Source organism: Rhamphochromis longiceps, linkage group LG9 (genome assembly GCF_057381845.1).
Source record: "Rhamphochromis longiceps isolate RC_006_pf linkage group LG9, R_longiceps_female_GT1.1, whole genome shotgun sequence".
NCBI classification, from domain to species: domain Eukaryota; kingdom Metazoa; phylum Chordata; class Actinopteri; order Cichliformes; family Cichlidae; genus Rhamphochromis; species Rhamphochromis longiceps.
Genome location: NC_140565.1, coordinates 21,932,836 through 21,955,411, shown reverse-complemented (window position 1 = coordinate 21,955,411; position 22,576 = coordinate 21,932,836). Strand labels below are relative to the sequence as shown.

Below are 22,576 nucleotides of genomic sequence, written 5' to 3'. Positions count from 1 at the left end.
TGAGGAGGTCGGTGAGGTAACTGGATGCAATATTATTCAGGATTTTAAAAGTGAGTAGCAAAATTTTAAACTCAATGCGATATTTGATAGGTAACCGGTGTAGATCAACAAGAGCTGGAGTAATAGGATCAGATTTTCTGGCTCCAGTAAGAAGGCGAGCCACAGCATTCTGAAGCTGCAGCCTTCGATGAGAGAAGGCTTGGAGACCACAGTAGAGAGAATTGCAATAGTCTAACCAGGAGGTCACAAAAGTGTGGATAAGTTTTTCCAGGTCCCTGTGTGGTATATAATGCTTAGCTTTAGAAATCCGGCGCAATTGAAAGAAGCCAGATTTAACTACAGATGACACTTGGTCAAAGGAGCTTGCAAAGAAAGGCGTCCGGACTTCTTTAAGTTGCTTGAAGACGTTTCACCTCTCATCCGAGAAGCTTCTTCAGTTCTAAGGTCAAATGGTGGGGAGTCCCAGATTTAAACCTAGTGGGAGTGACCCCCCACAGAGGGACAAAAGGACCCCTGATGATCCTCTAATCGCCTGAGCCAAGGTGTGAAACTGGGTGTGGGTCCCAATCAGCCAGAGTTTCGGGTGAGTTCATTGTGAAACCTGGCCCCACCTTATCATGCAAATTCCTGAGATCAGATGGCCCAGGATGTGAGTGGGCGTTAAGGCGTCTGGGAAGGGAACTCAAAACTGGATTATAGATGGCAGAGAGTTGGTGTCGTAAACCACCGCCTCTGTTCAAAGATGGTCGCTCATAGTGGACATAGATGGCTTCTTTCACTCCTCTTTCAAACCATCTGTCCTCTCTGTCCAAAATGTGAACATTGGCATCCTCGAAAGAGTGTCCTTTATCCTTAAGATGCAGATGGACTGCTGAGTCTTGTCCTGTGGCGGTGGCTCTTCTGTGTTGGCTCAGGCGATTAGAGGATCATCAGGGGGTCCTTTTGTCCCTCTGTGGGGGGACACTCCCACTAGGTTTATATCTGGGACTCTCCACCATTTGACCTTAGAACTGAAGAAGCTTCTCGGATGAGAGGTGAAACGTCTTCAAGTAACTTAAAGAAGTCCAGACGCCTTTCTTTGCAAGCTCCTTTGACTACGATGACCTGGATGACTGAGAACCTTCACAGCCATACAGATGACACTTGCTTATCGAGCTTAAAGGAGCTGTCCAAGTAGACACCCAGGTTACGTATAGAATCAGAGAGAGAGTTAGCAGCAGGGCAACAAGCTGGTCGAACACCATAACTTCAGTTTTTTTCTCATTTAAAATGAGAGAATTATCTGACAGCCAATCTTTGACCTCTCTCAGGCAATCGAACAGGAAGTGCAGTGATGCTGACAGATCATCAGTCAGTTGACAATAAATTTGAATGTCATCAGCGTAAAAGTGATAAGAAATATTGTATTTTTCAAATATGCAGCCCAAGGGTAGCATATACAAAGAGAATATTAAAGGGCCCAATGGCAAATTAGTTTCAGCACAAACCAAATAAACAAATAGTTTTACAAAAATTACATTCATTTATGCCAAAGTTTAAAATCTCAAACATGAAAATCATGTTTAAATTTGAAATCCACTTACAATATAATTAAAACAAAGTCCAGAACCGTGTCTGTGTGTTTCATGGGCCACATTTCCTGTGTTTAAAAGACATAATATACAACATTGCTGGTTTGCTGGGAGGAGTAGTGAGAGTAGACATATGAAAGACTGAATTTCTTGACATGATTCAGATACACTTAGCCACTCACAGTTACCAGCTGCTACAATTACTTGTATCCTTTTTTTTTAGAGCTGCAGGTGTTGCTGTTTCATATCATACTCATTTTCAGTGACCGTGAATATACATCGACATACACTCTTTAGCTTGAGGCATTAATACAGTTTTCACTACAGAGAGCGATAACAACTAGGTTACTGGGAATCAGAGGAAGCTGGCTGTGAAAAAAGATAAGATTGTGTGGTGCTTTAAATAAAAGATTAACTCACTGCTAGAAAAAACTGCTACCTGAATATACTGTTTATACTGACCCTGCTGGCAGCTTTGAGCTTGTCTGTCCCTCCCTGAACTTTATTCCGGTTGAAGAGCTTTTGAGCATCTCAACAGGAACCAGACAACTTCAGATCTTTTTCATTTTGAACTCACAGGTTGACTGATTACTACGCTTCGGTACACTGTGCTTAATTCCCCAATGCGCAGTGTACTTACAGGTTGCAGTGGAGATTTTCCTGCATTTAAATGGATATGTTGAGCATTGAATTATAACTTGTGATGCAAGCTTGGAGCATGTTGAATGTTTAATGTTGAATGCATAGCTCCAACTGGCAGTTGTGGTAAGGGGAAAAAGGGGGAGGATGGGGGGCAGGTTTTACATTAAAGTAGTTATGAAATAAGTAAGACTTGAAGTAAAAGAAGGAAATTTTTGGAGGACAAGTACCGACTCATCTGTCAGACTAAAATGAAAGATTTGCCACAATTATGGGATAAACTCCCATAAATGGGAGAAAATGAAGGTGAATGCAATGACAGCGTGCATGCATGAATGAGCATTCTCCCAAATGGTGAGTTGTAGGGAAATTCAGCAACGCCTTAATGGCTTGTCTCACCACTCTCCCTTTCTCTTTAGATAGTGAACTCCTGACCACTGAGCTTTACTGAGGTGAGAGACGCCTGTCATTCTGTGCCCATTTTCATTGGATTTTTTTGGTGACTTATTGGATATGTTGTCAGTATGCTCTTGGATGAATTATGGAAGGTTGTCCATTACTTTCAGTGTTCTCTATTTTTTACTCTTGTCTTCTCCATCTGTATATATTTGTTTCCTGCTCTTTAACATATGCCTAGCTGCTGGAGCTACTCTCCCAGTCTATCACAGGACTTATGGCTCCTGTTTGTACTGGTACCACTTTGGACCCTTCATATTTGTTTCGGTTGATTCTTTAACCCCTCTCAGTCTTCCTTATAGTGCTGTCACATGGGATTCCCACATCTATTACCGCTGTCCTCTTCTGCTCCTCGTCAACTACTACTGTGTCTGCTTGTTTGGTTGGCAGCTGCTTGTGAATCTGGAACTTAAAATTCCATAAGATCTCTTTTTCTAAACCACTTCTGGTGGTGCGTTCCATCAGTGCTCGAGGAAGTCTGACCCACAGTCAGCACAGATGCTCCTGGACACTATCCTAGGCACTTTTAATTCCCCTGTGTGCTTGTTGATCTTACATATTACAACTACTGTCTGGATTTAGTGGCATCTTTACTGTTCTGTTGCATCAGGTGTGTTCTGACGTCACCATGTGTCACCACCACTGTGCTATCCCTTAGGCCTTTTCTAGTGACTGGCAGTATTTGTGTCATGGTTCGTTGTGTGGCAGGCAGGAGAAGGACCCAAGATGCAGACTCACAGACACGGGGATAAACTTAAACACAGCTTTAATGCTGGCACGGCAGAACGTAGGAAATACAAAACTAAACTGGGAAAACTAAATACAAAGCTCGCCAAGAAACACAGGGAGGAACACACACAACATGAGGGAGAACGCGACGCCGAACAGAGGGAGACTCAGACAGAAATACACAGAGGGTAAACGAGGAAAGTGGGCACACACGGGGAACACAGGTGACACTGATAATCATAATGAGACAGGGCAGGGTGAACTGAACATGACATGTACAGGCACAGAGGTTCAGACAGGAGGAGAGAGAGCACGGGGAAACACAGACGTAACAGGCTGGGGAAACATGAAACAACCACAAAGGGAGACGAGGGCTCATAAATACATAGAGGGCACACAGGGGGGAGAGAGCCATGAAGGGAAAACACTTAGGGAACAACACAACAGGGCAACTCAGAAAACATGGCCTAAATAAGGAACAAAATACAAAAATACATGAAAACTAAGAATACTGGGCCCACATGGCCCAGGACCATGACACCACCCCCCCCTAAAGGGCTGGCTCCCGACAGCCCAAACCCGAGAAACAAAAACAGAAAACAACCCACCCAGGGCGGGAGGCGGGGGACCAGGACGGAGGGACCAGAACGGGAAACAAAATAAACAACAGAAAACACGGGAGCACATGACCATAGTCAAAATAAAGTTCAGGGGGCCGACCCAGAGCCCACAGGCACCAGAGTTCACGGGTCACACGGTCGGGGGGCCGACCAGGCAGGTGGCACAGGTGGCAGAGCTGGTCCGGAGGCCGGCCGCGCGGAAGGCAGCGGCGGCGGCGAAGGAGACGACGGAGCAGTTCAGGGGGCCGGCCGCGCGGAAGGCAGCGGCGGCGGCGAAGGAGACGACGGAGCAGTTCAGGAGGCCGGCCGCGCGAAAGGCAGCGGCGGCGGCGAAGGAGACGACGGAGCAGTTCAGGGGGCCGGCCGCGCGGAAGGCAGCGGCGGCGGCGAAGGAGACGACGGAGCAGTTCAGGGGGCCGGCCGCGCGGAAGGCAGCGGCGGCGGCGAAGGAGACGACGGAGCAGTTCAGGGGGCCGGCCGCGCGGAAGGCAGCGGCGGCGGCTCTCCAGTGTCAGGCGTACTGGCCGAGGCCCGGTGGGCACAGGACCAGTCGAGGCGGGACCAGGCGAAGCACAGGCTGAGGCTGCGGCGGACGAAGGCTCTGAGGCTGCGGCGGACGAAGGCTCTGAGGCTGCGGCGGACGAAGGCTCTGAGGCTGCGGCGGACGAAGGCTCTGAGGCTGCGGCGGACGAAGGCTCTGAGGCTGCGGCGGACGAAGGCTCTGAGGCTGCGGCGGACGAAGGCTCTGAGGCTGGGCCAGACGAGGACGAAGGCTCTGAGGCTGGGCCAGACGAGGACGAAGGCTCTGAGGCTGGGCCAGACGAGGACGAAGGCTCTGAGGCTGGGCCAGACGAGGACGAAGGCTCTGAGGCTGGGCCAGACGAGGACGAAGGCTCTGAGGCTGGGCCAGACGAGGACGAAGGCTCTGAGGCTGGGCCAGACGAGGCAGAAGCACAGGCAGAGGCTGGCCCAGGCGTAGCAGAGGCGCAGGCAGATGCAGCCGGACCAGGCGACGACGAGGCGGTCGCAGGTGGCGGCTGGACAGGCTCCTCGGGCCCTCCAGCTGATGCGGCGTGAGGCTGAACGGGCCCCTCGGACCCTCCAGCGGAGACAGGAGGCTGAACGGGCCCCTCGGACCCTCCAGCGGAGACAGGAGGCTGAACGGGCCCCTCGGACCCTCCAGCTGACGAGGCATGAGGCTGAACGGGCCCCTCGGACCCTCCAGCGGAGACAGGAGGCTGAACGGGCCCCTCGGACCCTCCAGCTGACGCGGCATGAGGCTGGTGCGGTTCTCCTGAACCCCCAGCTGACGAGGTAGATGGCGGCGTGGGAGCCGCGGAGTCCTGGATGAGCTCATCCGAGCTCCCAGCAGGAGCTGATGCAGAGCCAGAGAGATTTGAGACCCCTGGCTGGATGTTAAGCTGACCAGCGGACCGTACTGCTATCGGGGACTGGGCTACAGGCGGCACTGGAGCTACTGGGGCCTGCGCTACAGGCGGCACTGGAGCTACTGGGGCCTGCGCTACAGGCGGCACTGGAGCTACTGGGGACTGAACCGGGGGTGACACTGGAGCTACTGGGGACTGAACCGGGGGTGACACTGGAGCTACTGGGGACTGAACCGGGGGTGACACTGGAGCTACTGGGGACTGAACCGGGGGTGACACTGGAGCTACTGGGGACTGAACCGGGGGTGACACTGGAGCTACTGGGGACTGAACCGGGGGTGACACTGGAGCTACTGGAGACTGAACTGGGGGTGACACTGGAGACCCAGGTGACACTGGTGTACTGGGGTGAAGGCAGCGAGGATGCAGTCTCTCTCTTAAGGGAGGATCGAATGATTTAGCGATAAATCTTGACGGGAAAAGATGCCGATGCTGAAAATACCAGGCAGCGGGGGCTTCCAGGAGGGTAGCCGACTGAGCTGTGAAGGGCTGCGAGGGGGCTAACTGAACTGAGGGTGGCTGCGAGGGTGCTAACTGAACTGAGGGTGGCTGCGAGGGTGCTAACTGAACGGAGGGTGGCTGCGCAGGCGATAAGCAGCTCGCTTTGACCTCCGCCACACAAGACACAGCTCCTGAATGAACAGTCATAATGTCTGGAAAAGACACAGCGTCCTCACTCACCACAGCAGGTGAATTAGGAGTCCGAATGTCCGGCTGTGGGGTGGTGCGACGGCGGCGTGAACGCCGTTCCTTCTTGACTGCAGCTCCCGATGAACCAGACAACGGCGCTTCATGCGCGCCGGGCGGCGTCGCAGAGGCTGGTGAACTGGGTGCTGATGGAGCGGTAGATGAGAGTTCCTGGAAGCTCAGGGGACCCCCGAGAGCCAGGCGGGTTCCCCGGAAGATCTTCTCATAGTCAGGAGCTAGCCACGGCTTCCACCGGAGCTCTTCATCCAGTTGATCGCATGCTGCATGCTGCCGCTCCTCCAGGTCGAAATCCATGACCTCCCCCGCATCCTCGTGTGGCTCGTTGGAGGGCGAAACATGCCGTAGCGCGGGGCGACGGCGACGCGAACGCCGCTTCCTCTTTGAGGTGGTCGTGGATGAAACTTCGATTTCTGTGGCGACCGGCTCCTCGTCTTCTGACCACATCCGTGCCAGATAGGAAGCGGAGGACGGGTAGGTCGGTCGAGGCGGTGAGGGTGAACGACTGAGCTGCGACAGCGAAGTGGAAACCGGCGAGTAGAGGGACGGCGCCAGCGTAGAGGAGTGTGGTGCCGTGGCGAACCTCAGTGTGCCGACTTGTATGCTCACAGCAGGCGGAGGGGAGGCTGCGCGGCCACGGGGCTGTGGTGACGCAGTCCGCACACCGGACCGCTGATGCTGCCGAGGGCAGGCTGGGAGGATGGTGCGGAGGAAGTCCGAGATCAGAGGGGGTAGCGCCTCCCATAACCAGGGAAAAACCGTGACGCTTGTCCCCAACGAGGAAAGTAACTCCTCCCTCTCCTCCTCACTAGAGCTTCGGCTCCACTGGTAGCATAACGACTCCACCGCTTGTATTACGTCTCTGCCAGGAGTCGCTGGGTCCATATCGTGTTCGCGTTCTTCTGTCATGGTTCGTTGTGTGGCAGGCAGGAGAAGGACCCAAGATGCAGACTCACAGACACGGGGATAAACTTAAACACAGCTTTAATGCTGGCACGGCAGAACGTAGGAAATACAAAACTAAACTGGGAAAACTAAATACAAAGCTCGCCAAGAAACACAGGGAGGAACACACACAACATGAGGGAGAACGCGACGCCGAACAGAGGGAGACTCAGACAGAAATACACAGAGGGTAAACGAGGAAAGTGGGCACACACGGGGAACACAGGTGACACTGATAATCATAATGAGACAGGGCAGGGTGAACTGAACATGACATGTACAGGCACAGAGGTTCAGACAGGAGGAGAGAGAGCACGGGGAAACACAGACGTAACAGGCTGGGGAAACATGAAACAACCACAAAGGGAGACGAGGGCTCATAAATACATAGAGGGCACACAGGGGGGAGAGAGCCATGAAGGGAAAACACTTAGGGAACAACACAACAGGGCAACTCAGAAAACATGGCCTAAATAAGGAACAAAATACAAAAATACATGAAAACTAAGAATACTGGGCCCACATGGCCCAGGACCATGACAATTTGTTGATGCCAGCCAGTTTCTTTGAATGATACTTCCAATGGATTCCTCTTCATCTTCTGCTATCTGGCACATGTAGGGTTCATTTTTCTATTTTAACCATGGATTTTCCTTCTATTATCCTAAATTGTAAGTCTGACACACATTAATTCTCTGGCCCTCTTTTTTTTGCTCATAGATTCTCAGAGTTCTTGACTTTAAGTTGAATATAGCTGAGGACTTCCCATGTCTTGACATAAGTAGCTTCTATCTCCCCTTCTGTCCAGCTTACTTTAGGCTTTAGGCAATTTGATGTAAGAGCAGAATAGACAGGTGCTGCTGACAATGGCTTCATTCTATTTAGCCATTTCAGTGAACCAGCATTTATAACACCAGGCTATCCATAGTGACCCTGAATGGTTATAAAAGTATGAAAATGAGGTAAATTATATGCTACAATATGACTATTGCAGTCGTCATATCTCAACCCACTGAACGCCAGTGGGCGACCTTTGATTACCCTATTAAAGCACGACTTCACAACTCTCATTAAAGCAGACATTTAGGCAATATCTTTGGGAAAATCGGTATTTAGTTGTGGTTGGTTTCCTTTCATCCTCATCACAGCTCTAATTTGCTCAAGGGATCATGAGCAGGAAAAGAACGGTCCTATATGTCTGCCATCCCGCCTTCTGGTCACGCCACCGTTTTAGTCCTGATTGCTTCCCCTCATTCCCACAATGCAGCAACACTTATACAATCAGTGAGCAGATCCTGCTGAGGTAGATCGGTGAGTCGATGCCTCTTTCACTCCTGGGGTACAGCTTGAAATCATGTAAACCCTGTAGGTGGCTGTATTTGTATCAGCAAGAGAACGGCTCATAACACACATTTTTTTTAAGAGCCTTAGTAAAAATTCTTTATGAGATTTATGAAATCTGGCTTGCAGGAATCCTAATTTCTCATATCATTTGTGAGGAAATTCATATCGGTGATTATTTACTTATTATTTAGCCAAACCCGTCTCAACACAGCATCAGCTGACTTGAACTCCACGGTGAGTTTACGAAGAGTAAATATCACATAGAAGATGCTGAGCATATGAATGAGCACATGCACACACAGCATCCTCAGCTCAGCAGGCGACTAAGTGTCGACACTGAGTGACAGGCAGAATACTGACACTGAAGAGATAGTGACATGCCTAGTAGCTCCAGACTTCCAGACACCTCAAGTATCTCCTGCAAGATATCAGCTCTAGAATTGGTTCAATTACAGTAGATTAGATTACAGTGTTTTACATGAGATGCAGAGATAGGTGCACAAACTGACAGACTGATATAAACAGATAAATGCAGGCATCTAATAATGGACAGTAGTAACTGCCAGGTTCAGGCCAGGTTCCAAACAAGGAAAACAAAATTATCATAACAAAAAACAATGTCAGATATGAGGAAAGACAACACAAATGCGGAGTCATAAACATACACATGCAAGGATATGTGCAATTCTGAAGGCCGGACATTATCATATTCAAAACAATAACAACTCCTGGTGGATTAGTATTCCACTTGTTGATTTCAAAATGCAAAAATAGTACTCTGAGTTAGTGATGGAAACATTCTGATGTGGAAAAAGAGCCAAGGACGATTGCTAAGTTTTGCCCTGTGAACACACAGACCAGCGGTGGCAGGACAGCAAGGATACGACCAGACTGACAATACGAGCGGTGGCCAGAGAGCGGCCTCAGGACTTGTTTTGACAGATCTGGCTCTTTGGTGTTTGACAGGTTTAAAGCTCTTTCTGGTTGGGGGAAATCCTTTATCTGGAGAGTGTGGGGTAGGCCCTGGAATAAGGATTGCTCCGTCTCCCTGCTTCCATAATGCCTGGCCGATGACAGTATGTCATGCACTCCTCACACTCCAACACTAAAGGGAAAAAAATAAAAACACCCACCCTCGCCGCACACACTCACACTCACAAGGTGCTGGTTGGCTGTGTTGTCATGGAAACTCCATCCTACAGCTGTCAAGTGTTCATCAGTTTCCACAGCAACACCATAAGGTAGAGAGCCTAGACAATTATTTCAGACATAATACAGTTGAAAGGGTCGAAGGGAGCTTTATTGGGTCAAATTACCCATTGCTGAGTTTTAGCAGAGGCAAAGCTTGCGACCATCTTAGTCAGAAAGCATGGGATTTGCTTGCTGATTTGACCAAATTAGGCAGATATAATACTCAAAGAGATGACGGATTAGGAAGGAGATAACAGCCAACAGGGAATTACTATAATCTCCCCAGCTCTGTAAAAAAAAACACCCAAAACTGAGGCTTTATAACGGTTTCATTTCAAGTTGGACTGAACAAGTTAACTAAGGTTCTCAGTGTATTTCCCAGATGTTTACATCTTTAAAATGCACATCAATTTGTTATGCTTATACTGATAATATAAAAACAACCAACCAAAACTATAGAAATTTAAGATATAAAAGTCACTGCTAAACAGTCACTTATTTCTATGTAAATTAAAGTAGTGCAGATATAGCATGTAAAATATATAAAAGTTATTCTAGATAGGAAGCAAGTGATCTGTTAACAGTTCACAGTTCAGCATCTGGCAAGGGGCTCATGAGTACACATAGCATGGGTAGCTTGCACATCTGTGAAGGCACAATTGATGTCAATTGTATACTGATGCTACACATGATGAACTGAAGGACAGCTGAGCCAAAAATTCTCATAATTTGAATTAAATACTCAACAAAAACACATTAAACATAAACAACACAACTGAATCAACAAACTAAAGAGGTACCACTTTTAACAATAGACAGTATGAGGTATGGATATAGCCACTGTGACATCAGCCACTACACGCTGCATTTTGAAGGTTCATTGTGAACCAGTCAAAGTTAGCTAATGTTAGCATTTAGCCACTGCTATGTTGATATTTTGGACCTAGGGGATTACCTCATATGGATGAAAGAGTGGAGTGTAAATATGTGTGTAAATGTACCCAAGCTAGCAAGCGTGGTTAACAACCTGCATTCTGTTAGCCTTTTTTCTTCACTTTAAAAAAAAAAAAATTTTAAATTCACTTTACTTAGAGAAATTGTCTTAAAAATAATACTCATGGCCCTTTGAAAAAAGAAAAAAGTTATACTGAGGAAACACTTTCTGGCTTTCTCATTGAACACTTGTGAGCTAGTTTTTTCAGGTTTTACTTCTTTTGCAGTGCCAGCTCCCCCATTACAATGTTGTGATGGTTTTCTTTCTCCACCTCGAGCTAAATGCATTTCCTTAGGTAAAACCGAGGAGTGGCAGAATGCAGACTGTTCATAACAGGCACAAGCTGGCTGAATTGAAATGATTCTGACTGACTAAGACTAAAACTGACGGCAATTTTCTGTGTGAAAATTCAATTTTCTTGCCCAATAGCTGGAACTGTCTTTTTTCAACAAGAAAATTCCAAACCACATTCTACATATATCACAAAACAATGGCTTCAATGTGACTGAGTCTGGGCAATGAAAAGAAAAATAAGACAAAGGAAGCCCTGAATTTTTGACTGGATGAAATCCTACATACAGAAAGAATGAAACCCCCCCGCCCCCCCATTCCAAAAACCGAAGGGTTATTAAAGGAAGAGGTGATGCAAGACGGTGGAAATTACTGTTGTAAGTCAGTGTCAGTGCACCAAAATGTGCAACTGGTAAAGTGTTTGTGACATCAAACAATGAATTATTGTATATTATGCACCACACCGGTCACAGAATTCAGCATTACATTACTTGTCTTACTTAGCCTGTTATATATTAATAAAGACTAAACACATACTGTATGTGTGCTTAGTGAGCACCAATTGTGGCCTTCCATGTTTACCTTAATGTTGTACTTCTGCTCCTCTGTTGCAATAACATGCCTAAAATTCTGTGTTTGACGATGCTATGCTGCTGGTATATTGAGCCATACCTATGGTTTGTTTACTTCTCATTTCTCTTTCAGCAAACCAAACTGCGTCCCTACAAACTACATGAGAATGTTCAGTTTGGTCATTGGGCAGATGTATCAGGGCTGGGAGCAACAGAAGCAAATAAACGATGGTTCAGATCGGGGCCTGATCACGTTCACACCATAAAAGAACCGCTCAGGAGTTCATTTGGAAATGGACCAAGACCACCTCCTCCAAAGGCTCTCGGTGCTCATCTCTTTCTCTCTCTCTCTCTCTGTGTGTGTGAGAGTATTTATATATCTTTTTAAAGAGGAAAGCCAAAACGGTAGCACAGAAACAGAAGTCATTCCTTTCAGAAGTTAAGTGAGGGTTTCACTGACCTGCCTCCATCCCTGCAGCTAGAGGATACAGCACAGCAGGTGTTCCACTTTGTGACCTGAACCATGCATTTTATTTTGAGTCTTGGAGGAACAGGTTTCACAGCTATGGTTCTGTGGTGGCTTGTATAGAACTAAAAAGTTTTTTTTTTTAAAAAAATCAATAGATGCCAAATGAAAGGAACAAATAGGAAAAGCAAGACTGTGGGCCTGCTTCTTCTGCCAACAAAAAACGATGAATAAAACCCAGAAGAAGCCTCATCTAATGAAACATTAAAGGTGAAATGTTAACAATGAGGTATTGCAAATTTACCTACGTAGATATATGAACAGTCAGCAGACAGACTCTACCTTTCCCAAGTATGAATTTTCACAGACAAGACGTGAAAACGTACATTTGCAGTTTTGAAGAATAGGGCCCTGGATAAGACCCAAATATAATCTCTCTAGGTTTAGAGGTTACTATGCTAATCACATTTTTGACATGTTGAGTCATACTGAGCTGAGCCGTGTGTTTGAAAAGAGGATAATACCAACAGAAAACAGAAATATTCATATGACTTTCTGTAATAGTTATGCCTAAATGCTGCTTTGAAAAACCCTCCACACTTACAGACTTTTTTTTTCTCGAAGACGACGTTCTAAAGAATATCAGATTCATCTAAAGCTCAAAATCTATACTTTGCCTATACCTCTAAGATGGTAATTTCACAAAAACAATACAGTAACATTACTTTAGTGTCCTCAGTGGTAGTTGCAGCGTAAAATCAGCATCCACTTTAAGCGAGGTTGCTTCAGCTCTGCAGCAAATGCTATTACCTATCCCTCCACTTTATTCAACGTAGAATAAACAGGAAAAAAAAAATCAAATCAAGTATTTTGTATCACTTTTAAAACCGCAGCTATATCTCTGGAGTCATCTCCAAGCAGAAAAATACATTTGGGATCAGTCAGATGGCTCACCAATGCCATTGTTTAATAAATATTTTTTAAACACTCAAATAAAGAGCACTAAAGTTTTGTGCTTTACAGCATATATGTGGCAGTGGCACAACCAGAGAGCTGTCAAGCAAGCAAGGGTTATGACATGATGACACGTCTACATTGTTCTGAGAATCACTACGTCTTTGTCTTACAGCGTAACAGACTGAGCCTGTTTCGGTTGCGTTCGTCCATTTCAGCCTTGTGACTGAAAGTTCACGAGGAAGAGAAATGAACTGGAAAATTCTGACAGCTGCTTCTCCAAAAGTCAGAAAACCAACGCTGCAGAGATGGAAGCAGGTGAGGCATATCTGTGTTTCGGCCATCGGTGCATCACAGTGTGATTCAAATCAAAGCTACAAGCGAGCCGGAGTCGGCAGAGATGAACGCAGCATGGTGTGGCAAAAATAATGTCAATCAGTGTGACAGCCGCACCATAACCTACAGCTCCTCGCTGACACTCACCCCTATCAGCCACTTACCGTATAAATAATTCATTACCAAATGAGGACATTACCACAGGATGCTGTATGACACTCTACATGACTGCTCTTGAGGACCACTGATTTTATTGTGTGTACTCCACTTAGGAGAAAGGTGCACTGAATTTAAAGCAGTTACAGCTACTGAGTGGGTGTTGTGGCTCTGTTCCTGCATATACAGTAGCCTTAGCTGTCAATGTTTTTGTTATACAAAGATTCGTCTGTCAATCTCAATGTTACACCTTGTTACTTAAAACCAAACAAAATAAGGTGTGAAAGAACAGTGTGCACCAGGTTGGACCTTTTGAAACATGTTATCTAATACGTTAACTGCTCAGTGAATCTGCAGTAATAAATAAAAACTCCCCAAAAAATTGCAGAAATGAGCAATATGCAGCTCCTCAAATATGCTCAACACATATGGATTTTATTTCTATAACTAATTTGTATGTATAAGGCAGAGCCTGGTGATGGGCCTTTTATATATCGACTGTGATCAACAGCCAAACATTTCATCTTTTACTTGTGGTAAGAAAAAAAAAAAAGCACGTTTGCTTTACAAATTATAAAAGCACATATGCAAAAAAAACCACAAGATCAATGCTGCCACTGCAAGTGATGAGCTATTAGCAGAAGGTTATTTATAAAGGGTGACTACCTGGATCAGTGGCTGACATAATGGCACCAAAAAGGAGGCAGTGAGTGAGGAAGAATTCTTCTTTTCGTTCGCTCAACAGTACCATCAGTTTGGTGAAGCCGTACATGCAAGCCCTGGGATTGAGGACAAACAGACAGAAGGAAACACTGTGAGGTCATCAGGGAGCGCCAGCCAGAGCAGGTCTATCAGTCATCCCTCTAACCACAGCAGGGCTTCCCCTAGAGTAGTCTGGGTAATGGGGCCAGACGCTACCAGCAGGTGAGTTGACCCGTTTCCAGGCCGTAGCTCCTTTTTACACAAGCGAACACACAAAGCTGCGACTGTGCTGGGAATTTTATTATTTTATCCATGTTAATGCGAATGAGTGTGAATATCCATATGCTCCGAACTCGACCCCACATCCACCTACTAAATGGAACCACCCACGCACGCACACACACCACAAACCATCTTGGGGGTCAGTATCCATCTATCCTAACTGTTTGCATTCTTTTAAGACACTGTTATATACGGTACTCTCCAACATAACAGAACAGCATAAGTGTGTATGTGTGTGTGCATGCACAATGACCTAGAAGACTAAATATAACCCACTAACAGTCTTTGTGAAGGGCACTTTGACAGAAATATAAATGACACAATATTTTTATCAGCTCTGGAGCCAAATACAAAAATAAATCTAGTATTGTATCTCCACTGTGTTATCTCACTTATAAAGAAAAAAATAAAACTGTACACAAAGACTTGATAAAGCGTCCAGTCAGTTCAGCTCCTTAGTGATAACTGATGTATGCTGAGTACTAATCCAGTTAGTGTGGGGCATGCCATAATAATCAGTATGCCAGTGTGTCCTCTGGGGAACCTTTCTGTCCACTGGCATAGCTCTGTCGGTGACAGCACATGACCTGCCCCCTGCAGCCAGTATTTAAAGCACTGTCCTTAGGTCAAGCAACTAAGCTGTGTTATTCGTGTATCTTTAAGGAAGACTTGCGGTTAAGATGATTAATTGTGCATTGTGCGTTTGTGTGTGTGTGTGTTAGACATCCAGAGAGAGACAGAGAGAAAATGAGAGAGTCAGGCACAGAAAAAGACAGGAAGAGGACTGTAAATTGAGACAGAAAGATTCCCACACTCTCACGACACTAACTCCCTATGGGATATGACACACTAACAAGCAGCAGGACTGGCCAGCTCTGATGCCTTAGCATTAAAAATGGAGCACATGAGGCGCCATGAACAAAACCTTTCCTGCTTCCCAGAGGGAACGGGGAAGTTTGACAAATGCTGCTCCAGGTAAAGGAATAATAGATGGAGCAAGGAAGGAAGGCAACATCCTTTAGCCAGTTAATTCCAGGCAATACTTTAAGCACATGACCTTCAAACCCACTTGTTTGAAATGACTGACTGGGGGAGTTAAGATCATTTATACATAAAACAGAAAACACAATAAGTAAAAATGACAACTAGTAGAAGCTTTAAAAGCCTATTAAGGAAATGTTAGATGAAATAATGCTGTGGGCTTTGTTTTGTTTTGTTGTTTGTTTGTTTGTTTGTTTTTTGGGGGGGGGGGGGGTGTAAATCCTGGACTGTTCAGTTTCTTCTAACCACAAAACGTGTTGAAGTTAAAGCAAGAAAATAACAACTAAGGAATTCTGAGGTTTTCTCACTTGCTCTGTGCAGCAATTAGAGCATCAGTGACAACTGGTTTAGAAAAAGCCTCAAATTCCTTCAGAGTGTGAGAGTGCCATCTAGCTATGTCAGGCTACAATAGCATCAGTAGATATCTGTACTCTCTCCAAAATCAATATTACTTGTGCTGAGTTTGGTGCACTGTAGTGTTATTACAGAAATTTTGATTAGTCGTAGAACCAAAAGCACAGGTGTAAGCACAGGATTTGGCTTATGGGGGCATTTACAGAACACTATTTCATATTACTGGTGACATGTGTTAGATAATGTCCATCAACGTATCCAAATCAGGGTCACGGAGGCATCTGGAGTCTATCCTAGCTGTCACAGGCAAGAGGTTGGGTACACCCTGGAAAGGTCACCAACCTGTCAGAGGGCTAACACACATGACAGACAACCATTCCCACTCACATTCACACCTACAGTCAATTCATAATCACCAGTTAACCTAACCTCAAGCTCATGCATTCTTTTGGGCTGTGGGAAGAGGCCAGAGTACCCAGAGAGAACCAATGTAGAGATGACTTGCAAAATCCATACAGAAAGCCCACATGCTAGATTCAAACCCAGGACCTTCTTGTTGTGAGTCAGTGCTAACCACTGCACCATAAAGCTATGCCTGAATTGTTTAACCGCATTTGTCTGTCATCTCAGTATTTCTTTTACTTCAGTTTATTTGCATAAATAAACAAAGAATTCTTACCCTATGCACATGCAGCTGATTATGGTACCTGCAAAAGCGTAGGTGAGAACAGATCCCAGGTTTGCAAGGAATCGTTTCTAGAACAACAAATAAAAATTAGTCCAATTAGTAACACTCACAAAACAAACAAGACAACAGTTTAGTAGACATTAAATACATCTGGTGTAAGAATCAGTACAGTGCACCATATGGGAAGTCCTTAACAGATGGACAACCCATGTACATTAAAAGAAATGGCCTTTTACACCCTTTTGGGAGACGTGTCAGGAGAGCAGTCTCACCTGATTAAGAGTGTAAGCTCCATGGAAGATGATGGGTGGCAGGAACAGATTGAAAAGGACCTGCAGATCAAAGGTCTCCTGTAAACGACAGAGCTGCTGTGTTGGTGACTGACAATGTTTCACGGGGAGCAAGAGAGTCTGACTGACAGACAGATTACATACACAAACACACACACAGTTCATTTCAGCAGCCCTGTTTTGGCAAACATGCACCTTTTCTCAATTGTGTTCAAGTACCTGATATCTCCTTTCTTCAAAAAACAAAACAAAAACACAAAATCAAATTTTGTAAATAACAAAAGTGGGATATGTGCTACGTGCATAGGCGTGCCTTAAACCTGCATTCTATCTGAAGGCCGCCAGATGGCGATAGTTTTGCGGCCTTATAGAATTCTACTGGAAAAACACATTCCTGTTGAGATAGCGGGCTCACTCACTCACTTTGGGTCATATCAAATTAGCCTATTGTGGTCATACTGTGCTTCAAAATGGATCTTATCTGAGCAGTAAGACCTGCTCCTTCTCGTCACATGTGTGTTTTTAAAGCCAGGATTATGATCGTAGAAACGGTCATATCAAGCCTTCAAAACAAGTCTGCACAAACTATTACTATCCATCTTTTATACATGTACATTTTCCACACCTGGAAGCAAAGGTTACCAATGAGTAACCCCACCCCTGGGTTCCTCAGTGCAACACTGGAAATGTTGCATAGTGATAAATAATACAAATAAATAATGTTATAATAGACTTTTTTCTAGTTATAGATGAAAATATTAACATTTTAACTTTATGATTTGGTTTGCTGCCCACTATTCCCTCAGTCCTGGTTTTTGTGAAAGTGAACTTAAATCAAAGTATGAGTGAAATACAGTGATTTGCTTTTAATGACCAAAAAGCCTGTGCTGCATGTTGTTAGTTTAGTCTTTATTGTGGCATTAATATTTATACAAGCCAGCTAATGCTGAAGTTTTATATCAGTTTCCAAGCTGTTTAGTAATTATTTCTGATTGTTTCCTATGGCTCACCCTCACTGGCTCATGGTCTACCCCGTGTCACCCCGTTTTAGAAAATCATGGAAACACCCGTGTTCATTCTTATGTACCACCTTTTTTTTCTTTTAACTGCTTCCACCTCATGATATATAGCAAAAGCAGGCTCCCACCTATCTAGATCTGTGTGCTCAAAAACATTTTAGTAATAAAATGCTACAAAATCTTCTCAACAACAATCTGAACTTTCAATCTGGCAGCTACAGTGCGGTTACATCACTTCAGATCTCTCAGTGGCTCGATGATATAATCACTGTGTACTGCCCAAGTCTTCTGACTCACACTGATTAAAGCAAGGCATAACAAGAAAAGAGAGGTCTAACTGCTTCTGTCAATCTTCATCATAGCAGCTCCCAGAATTTATGGTAACCCAGTGCTACATCCACACAGAAAACAAGTAAATGTCATTAAAACACGATCTTAAAAAAACCCAACTGCATTACTGTCAATACATATAAAAACCAGCGCCCACAAGTATTTTTGTACATAGCGTGCTCTCTCGCTGTCTGTTTCTCACCCAAGCCGATGTGATGCAATGCAAGCAGCTAAGCAAGGTAGCCTTTCATGTTCTTCATCCTTGAATCCTTTTTAAGTCTATTGTGGATACATTTTGAAGATCAAAAGGCAGCGATATTCAATTCAGATCAAAATAAAACTACTTTTTCTTGGTTCCTACATTGCACAGGGTCTTACATTGCTCAGAACCTTACTCGAGTTCAATTACATTTCAGGCCAAAGGAGTGAGACGGGGGAAGTGACGCTTGCTGACATACTGCTGTGGTCACAGGCATTTAAGAACGACCTAGATTTGGCTTGCTTTAACGAAGCTTTATGGAAAAAAACAACAACACAGAAGCATGACTATTTAGATGAATGAAAGTAGGCCTCTCTCTGTAAATCCTATTTCCAGGATGCACTGCATTTTGGTGAATATTTACCCAAGTACAGGTTGGGGACATTTGGAAGATTGCATTTTTGTTTTTAAATTAATATTTCGAATGCTGTAGAGTCCCCTATAGAGTAAGGAAAGCCAATATGCTTTCTCAGTAATTCACACTTGAGGTGCTTCTAGAGCTACAAATTGCTCCTTTCTTTGCTACCATAACCCAGCTCAATACAAATGACTATTTTGTGGTTGCAATTACCCACACAGCACTATATATATGTTTTTTCCCCATTTATGCAGGCTGTGTATGACAAATACAAAACTGTGCAACACATACTAATACAGATACACTGTAATCAATAAATTATGCATATGCTGGGGGTTTTATACAAAGGGCCACCTGCACCACAGACTTGAGAATGGAGGTGTGTTGTATGCACTAATTGCCTCTTCAGCTGAGCAGCACTAAATTTAATCAGACCACAAACTTTAATGCCTTACTCCCCAGTGGCACGTAATGGACTCAGTAATGCAATGAAATCCTTATCTCTCCCTGCTAGGACCCCATATGTATCAGGCTTAATGGCGTGAAGGCAACACAGAACAGGTCTGACCAATGTAATGGCCTTTGTGGTAGCCTCTGCTGGTTTGCTAATGAGACCCCCGCATTCAAAAGGGGCCAAAAAGTCCAAGCCATTAGCGAAGAGTTACACTCGACCGGGATGATTCGCAACGTTCAAGCCTCACTGCTGCCTTTCTCTTGCGGTGAAATGTGGCACCGAGATTAAGAAACACAATTTAGAACGCCCTCGTTCCGCGTTCTCTTAAGCTCGTTGGTGCATGTGTGGCTGAAGCTCCGGTTTATCGTTTGGCTTCTTTGATATGACAAATCTCTGATCACGGCACTAAAATATGAAAGCGTGGCGGAAAAAAACAGTGTTCATGCTGATGACAGCCAAAGGTCCGCTCTTGAGGCTTAGGCTTTTCTGCTTAGAAGTGATGTTAGAGTCTCTGCTAATTCCTTTTTAACAAATAACTGCTGTGATTAGTTTGCAGGCTTGGGGCTTAAGGTTGCAGCATTACTCCTGTTGCACCTCAGTGACAGAAATAACATGTATTTATGGTACTTGAATAATCCGAATCATTGTCTGTAGGAGCTCAAACCAGATTTCGGATTTCACAAACATCAAACTGGCTCCCAATTAAATGATTTTTAATCATACCATACCCCTATTTGGGTCTTTTTGTTATCATCAGCAGCAAATCCTTGTGTTTTGGTGTATTATTTACTTTATCATAGCCCCTCATTCTTGCATCATTACTGTGTTCTCTGACACAGATTGAAGTGTCCAACTTATTCTAAGAGGAAAATGCTGCAATGCCTGTTGAGATGCTATCTTACATCTTTCCTGCACTGCAGAGAAAACTGCTTGCAAGAGTATCTCATTATAAGCTTGCTGCATGTAAACAAGCAGGGAAATGTCTTGAGAGCGCAATTTTGCGAGAAAGCGCTACAGTTGCTAGCAAAAGCTTAATTTAGTTGTTTTGTTGTTTAGTGATTAAACCCGTGTTGTGTTGCTTCATTTTACTTGACTGGAACTGTGTCCATATGTGGTCCCTTAAATTTAATTTCCCTCTGTATGCACGGCACACCTGAAAATGTAATCCCCACTATCTGATCCTGACTAAAACCTTAATAAAGGTTAAATTGCTCTCTCGTCCTCCCTTTCCTTGCACCACCACTCTTGACTTTTTCTAAGAACAAACAGACCATGAGAGTTTAAAGGAAAACCAATAACTAAGAACCATTAGAGGACTCTGTTGATGTAAATAGCCAGCATACTCAAGAGGCACAATATGGATCTGATCCAGGAAAAGACAATGAAAACAAAAGCTATTTCAGTCAAAAGAAATTACATCAGAGGAAAAACCATCCTGTATGCAGCTATTTGCTTTCAGATATTCTTAATGGGGTTTTTATTATGTAGTTTATTTTTGTTTTCTTGAGAAAATGTTTATTTTAGGGCAGATCGCTGGATTTATTCTGTTTTGATGTGTTTTGTCAGGGAAGGTGAAATCAAACAACCACAGTTACCTCAGGATGTGAGCTGAACTGGCCTTTTTCATTTCCGACATGTCCGTGTGGTGTGATGTTGACCATCGTGATGTTAGAAGTGTTCGCTTGCTCATTTGCTGCTGTTGTGTTCCCCGGACACTGCTCTCCTTTATCAGTCCATATTAATCTCACAGTTAACCCCAGAAGCAAACCTGCAAAAGAATTACAAACAGCAAAAACTGTTATTAAAGGGGTAATTCACTATATTACACTAAAAACAACAACTTTGGGTTCTGGAAAAGAATGAAAGTGCAATGTGCCACATGTTGACATAAATGTGCACATTTTAAAACTATTTCCATGCATCAAGTATAGGACAACTGATTGCTTGTTACACCTGCATATCAGGAGTCACCTAAAGATGCTGTGTTCTCGTATAAAATGATGAATAAAGCAAAATGAGATGCCGGTGTCCAAAACTGCATGCCTCTGAAACCCCAGAAATGTCTTCTATAAACATTTTCGATACATCTTTCAAGCCCCGAGTCCAGGAAGTATTGCTGAATAACGGCTTCCGTAGTCTGTAAATATTTAGGCTACTTACCATAAAACATTGCAACCCCAGCTTCATTTACCAATTTATATTTGAACTGCTTTAACTTCCACACACTGAGGATGGTTATGAGTGCCAGGGTGACAGCAGCGAACACCGGTAACGCTACAGTATCTTGTTTTTGCTGCACAGCGCCCGACATCATCAAAAGCCTGGGTCAAACTTTTCGGAAAGAACTCTGCTACTTTTTTGGCTCAGACACAGCAACATCCGCATCAGCAGCGCCCTGAGAGCCCGTGCTGCCTTCAGTAATACTTGGAATTTGCAGTTTTTTCGTGCGAAGGCTTGGAGGGGGGAAAAGCACCATATTTTTAATTAAAAAAAGAAAGATAAGATAATGTAGGGCAATAAAAATGTGTTGGTATGCTTTTTGGGTTTGTTTTTTTTTTTTAATAAATGACGAAATACAGAGCTTCTTTATGCTTCGTCATTAATGCAACACAAATGTAGGCCGATGAAATCAGATACAATCAAAGAAAAGTTAAGCACACGCAAGAACTGGACATTCAGAGAGAGATATATTAAATCCTTTATCGCGTGGGAAAAGAATACGTGTCACAGTTACTTACCTGTTCTGCTGACATTATGTTTTTGCAAAGCAATAAAAAATATTGACGGTGTTTTCGTAAGCCACAGAAAATAACACACGTTGGGTGTCATCCTCCTATTTTCCAGCAGATGGCAGACAATACAAACATATGAAAGCGTGATTCTCAGCTGCTGCGATATTTGATCGTACTGTTTATCGTTCTTTATCAGTAAGTGAATCATTCATAGTCAGAAATTAACAGAGAATAAAATAAAATTAAGTGGTTTATGAATTAGTCTTTATTTTAGGCCACATTGACTGAGCACGACATCTTTTACTTGCAGTGTATTGTCTTTATTTTATTTTATTGTGCTCTTGTTGACTGAAAAAAATGAAAAAAGTATATCAATTAGACCTTGTATGAGTTTACTTTAACTATGCAGCCGTTTATATTAGCAGTATGGTTTTTTTACTTACCACCTCTAGCATCTTTCTTTCCTTCTCACATTAAACTAAACGGTACAACAATCTAAAATGAACATTAATTTCAGGTAATGTTACAAATTCTTTAAAAGGCTGGTGTTAGCCTAATTGGAGCGACATGAAAGGAAAAAAAAATAGAAATTCTGGTAAAGTTTGCACTGGGGGCGGCATTCCAGACAAGACAATATTAGAATAATCGCT

At 44.2% G+C, this 22,576-nt stretch overlaps 1 pseudogene across 1 annotated transcript in view; it reads right to left on the bottom strand.

Annotated features, from left to right (window-relative positions):
* The window catches only part of LOC146662298 (sodium/hydrogen exchanger 9-like), a 67,096-nt pseudogene extending 45,530 nt beyond the window's left edge, over positions 1 to 21,566 (bottom strand). The window contains exons 1-5 of the transcript XR_014913338.1: positions 21,355 to 21,566; positions 20,790 to 20,962; positions 16,757 to 16,834; positions 16,476 to 16,552; positions 14,084 to 14,196 (exon numbers count right to left, since the gene is read on the bottom strand). The product of XR_014913338.1 is annotated as a sodium/hydrogen exchanger 9-like (transcript). The remainder of the gene's footprint in view (positions 1 to 14,083; positions 14,197 to 16,475; positions 16,553 to 16,756; positions 16,835 to 20,789; positions 20,963 to 21,354) is intronic.
* Positions 21,567 to 22,576: the final 1,010 nt, after the last annotated feature.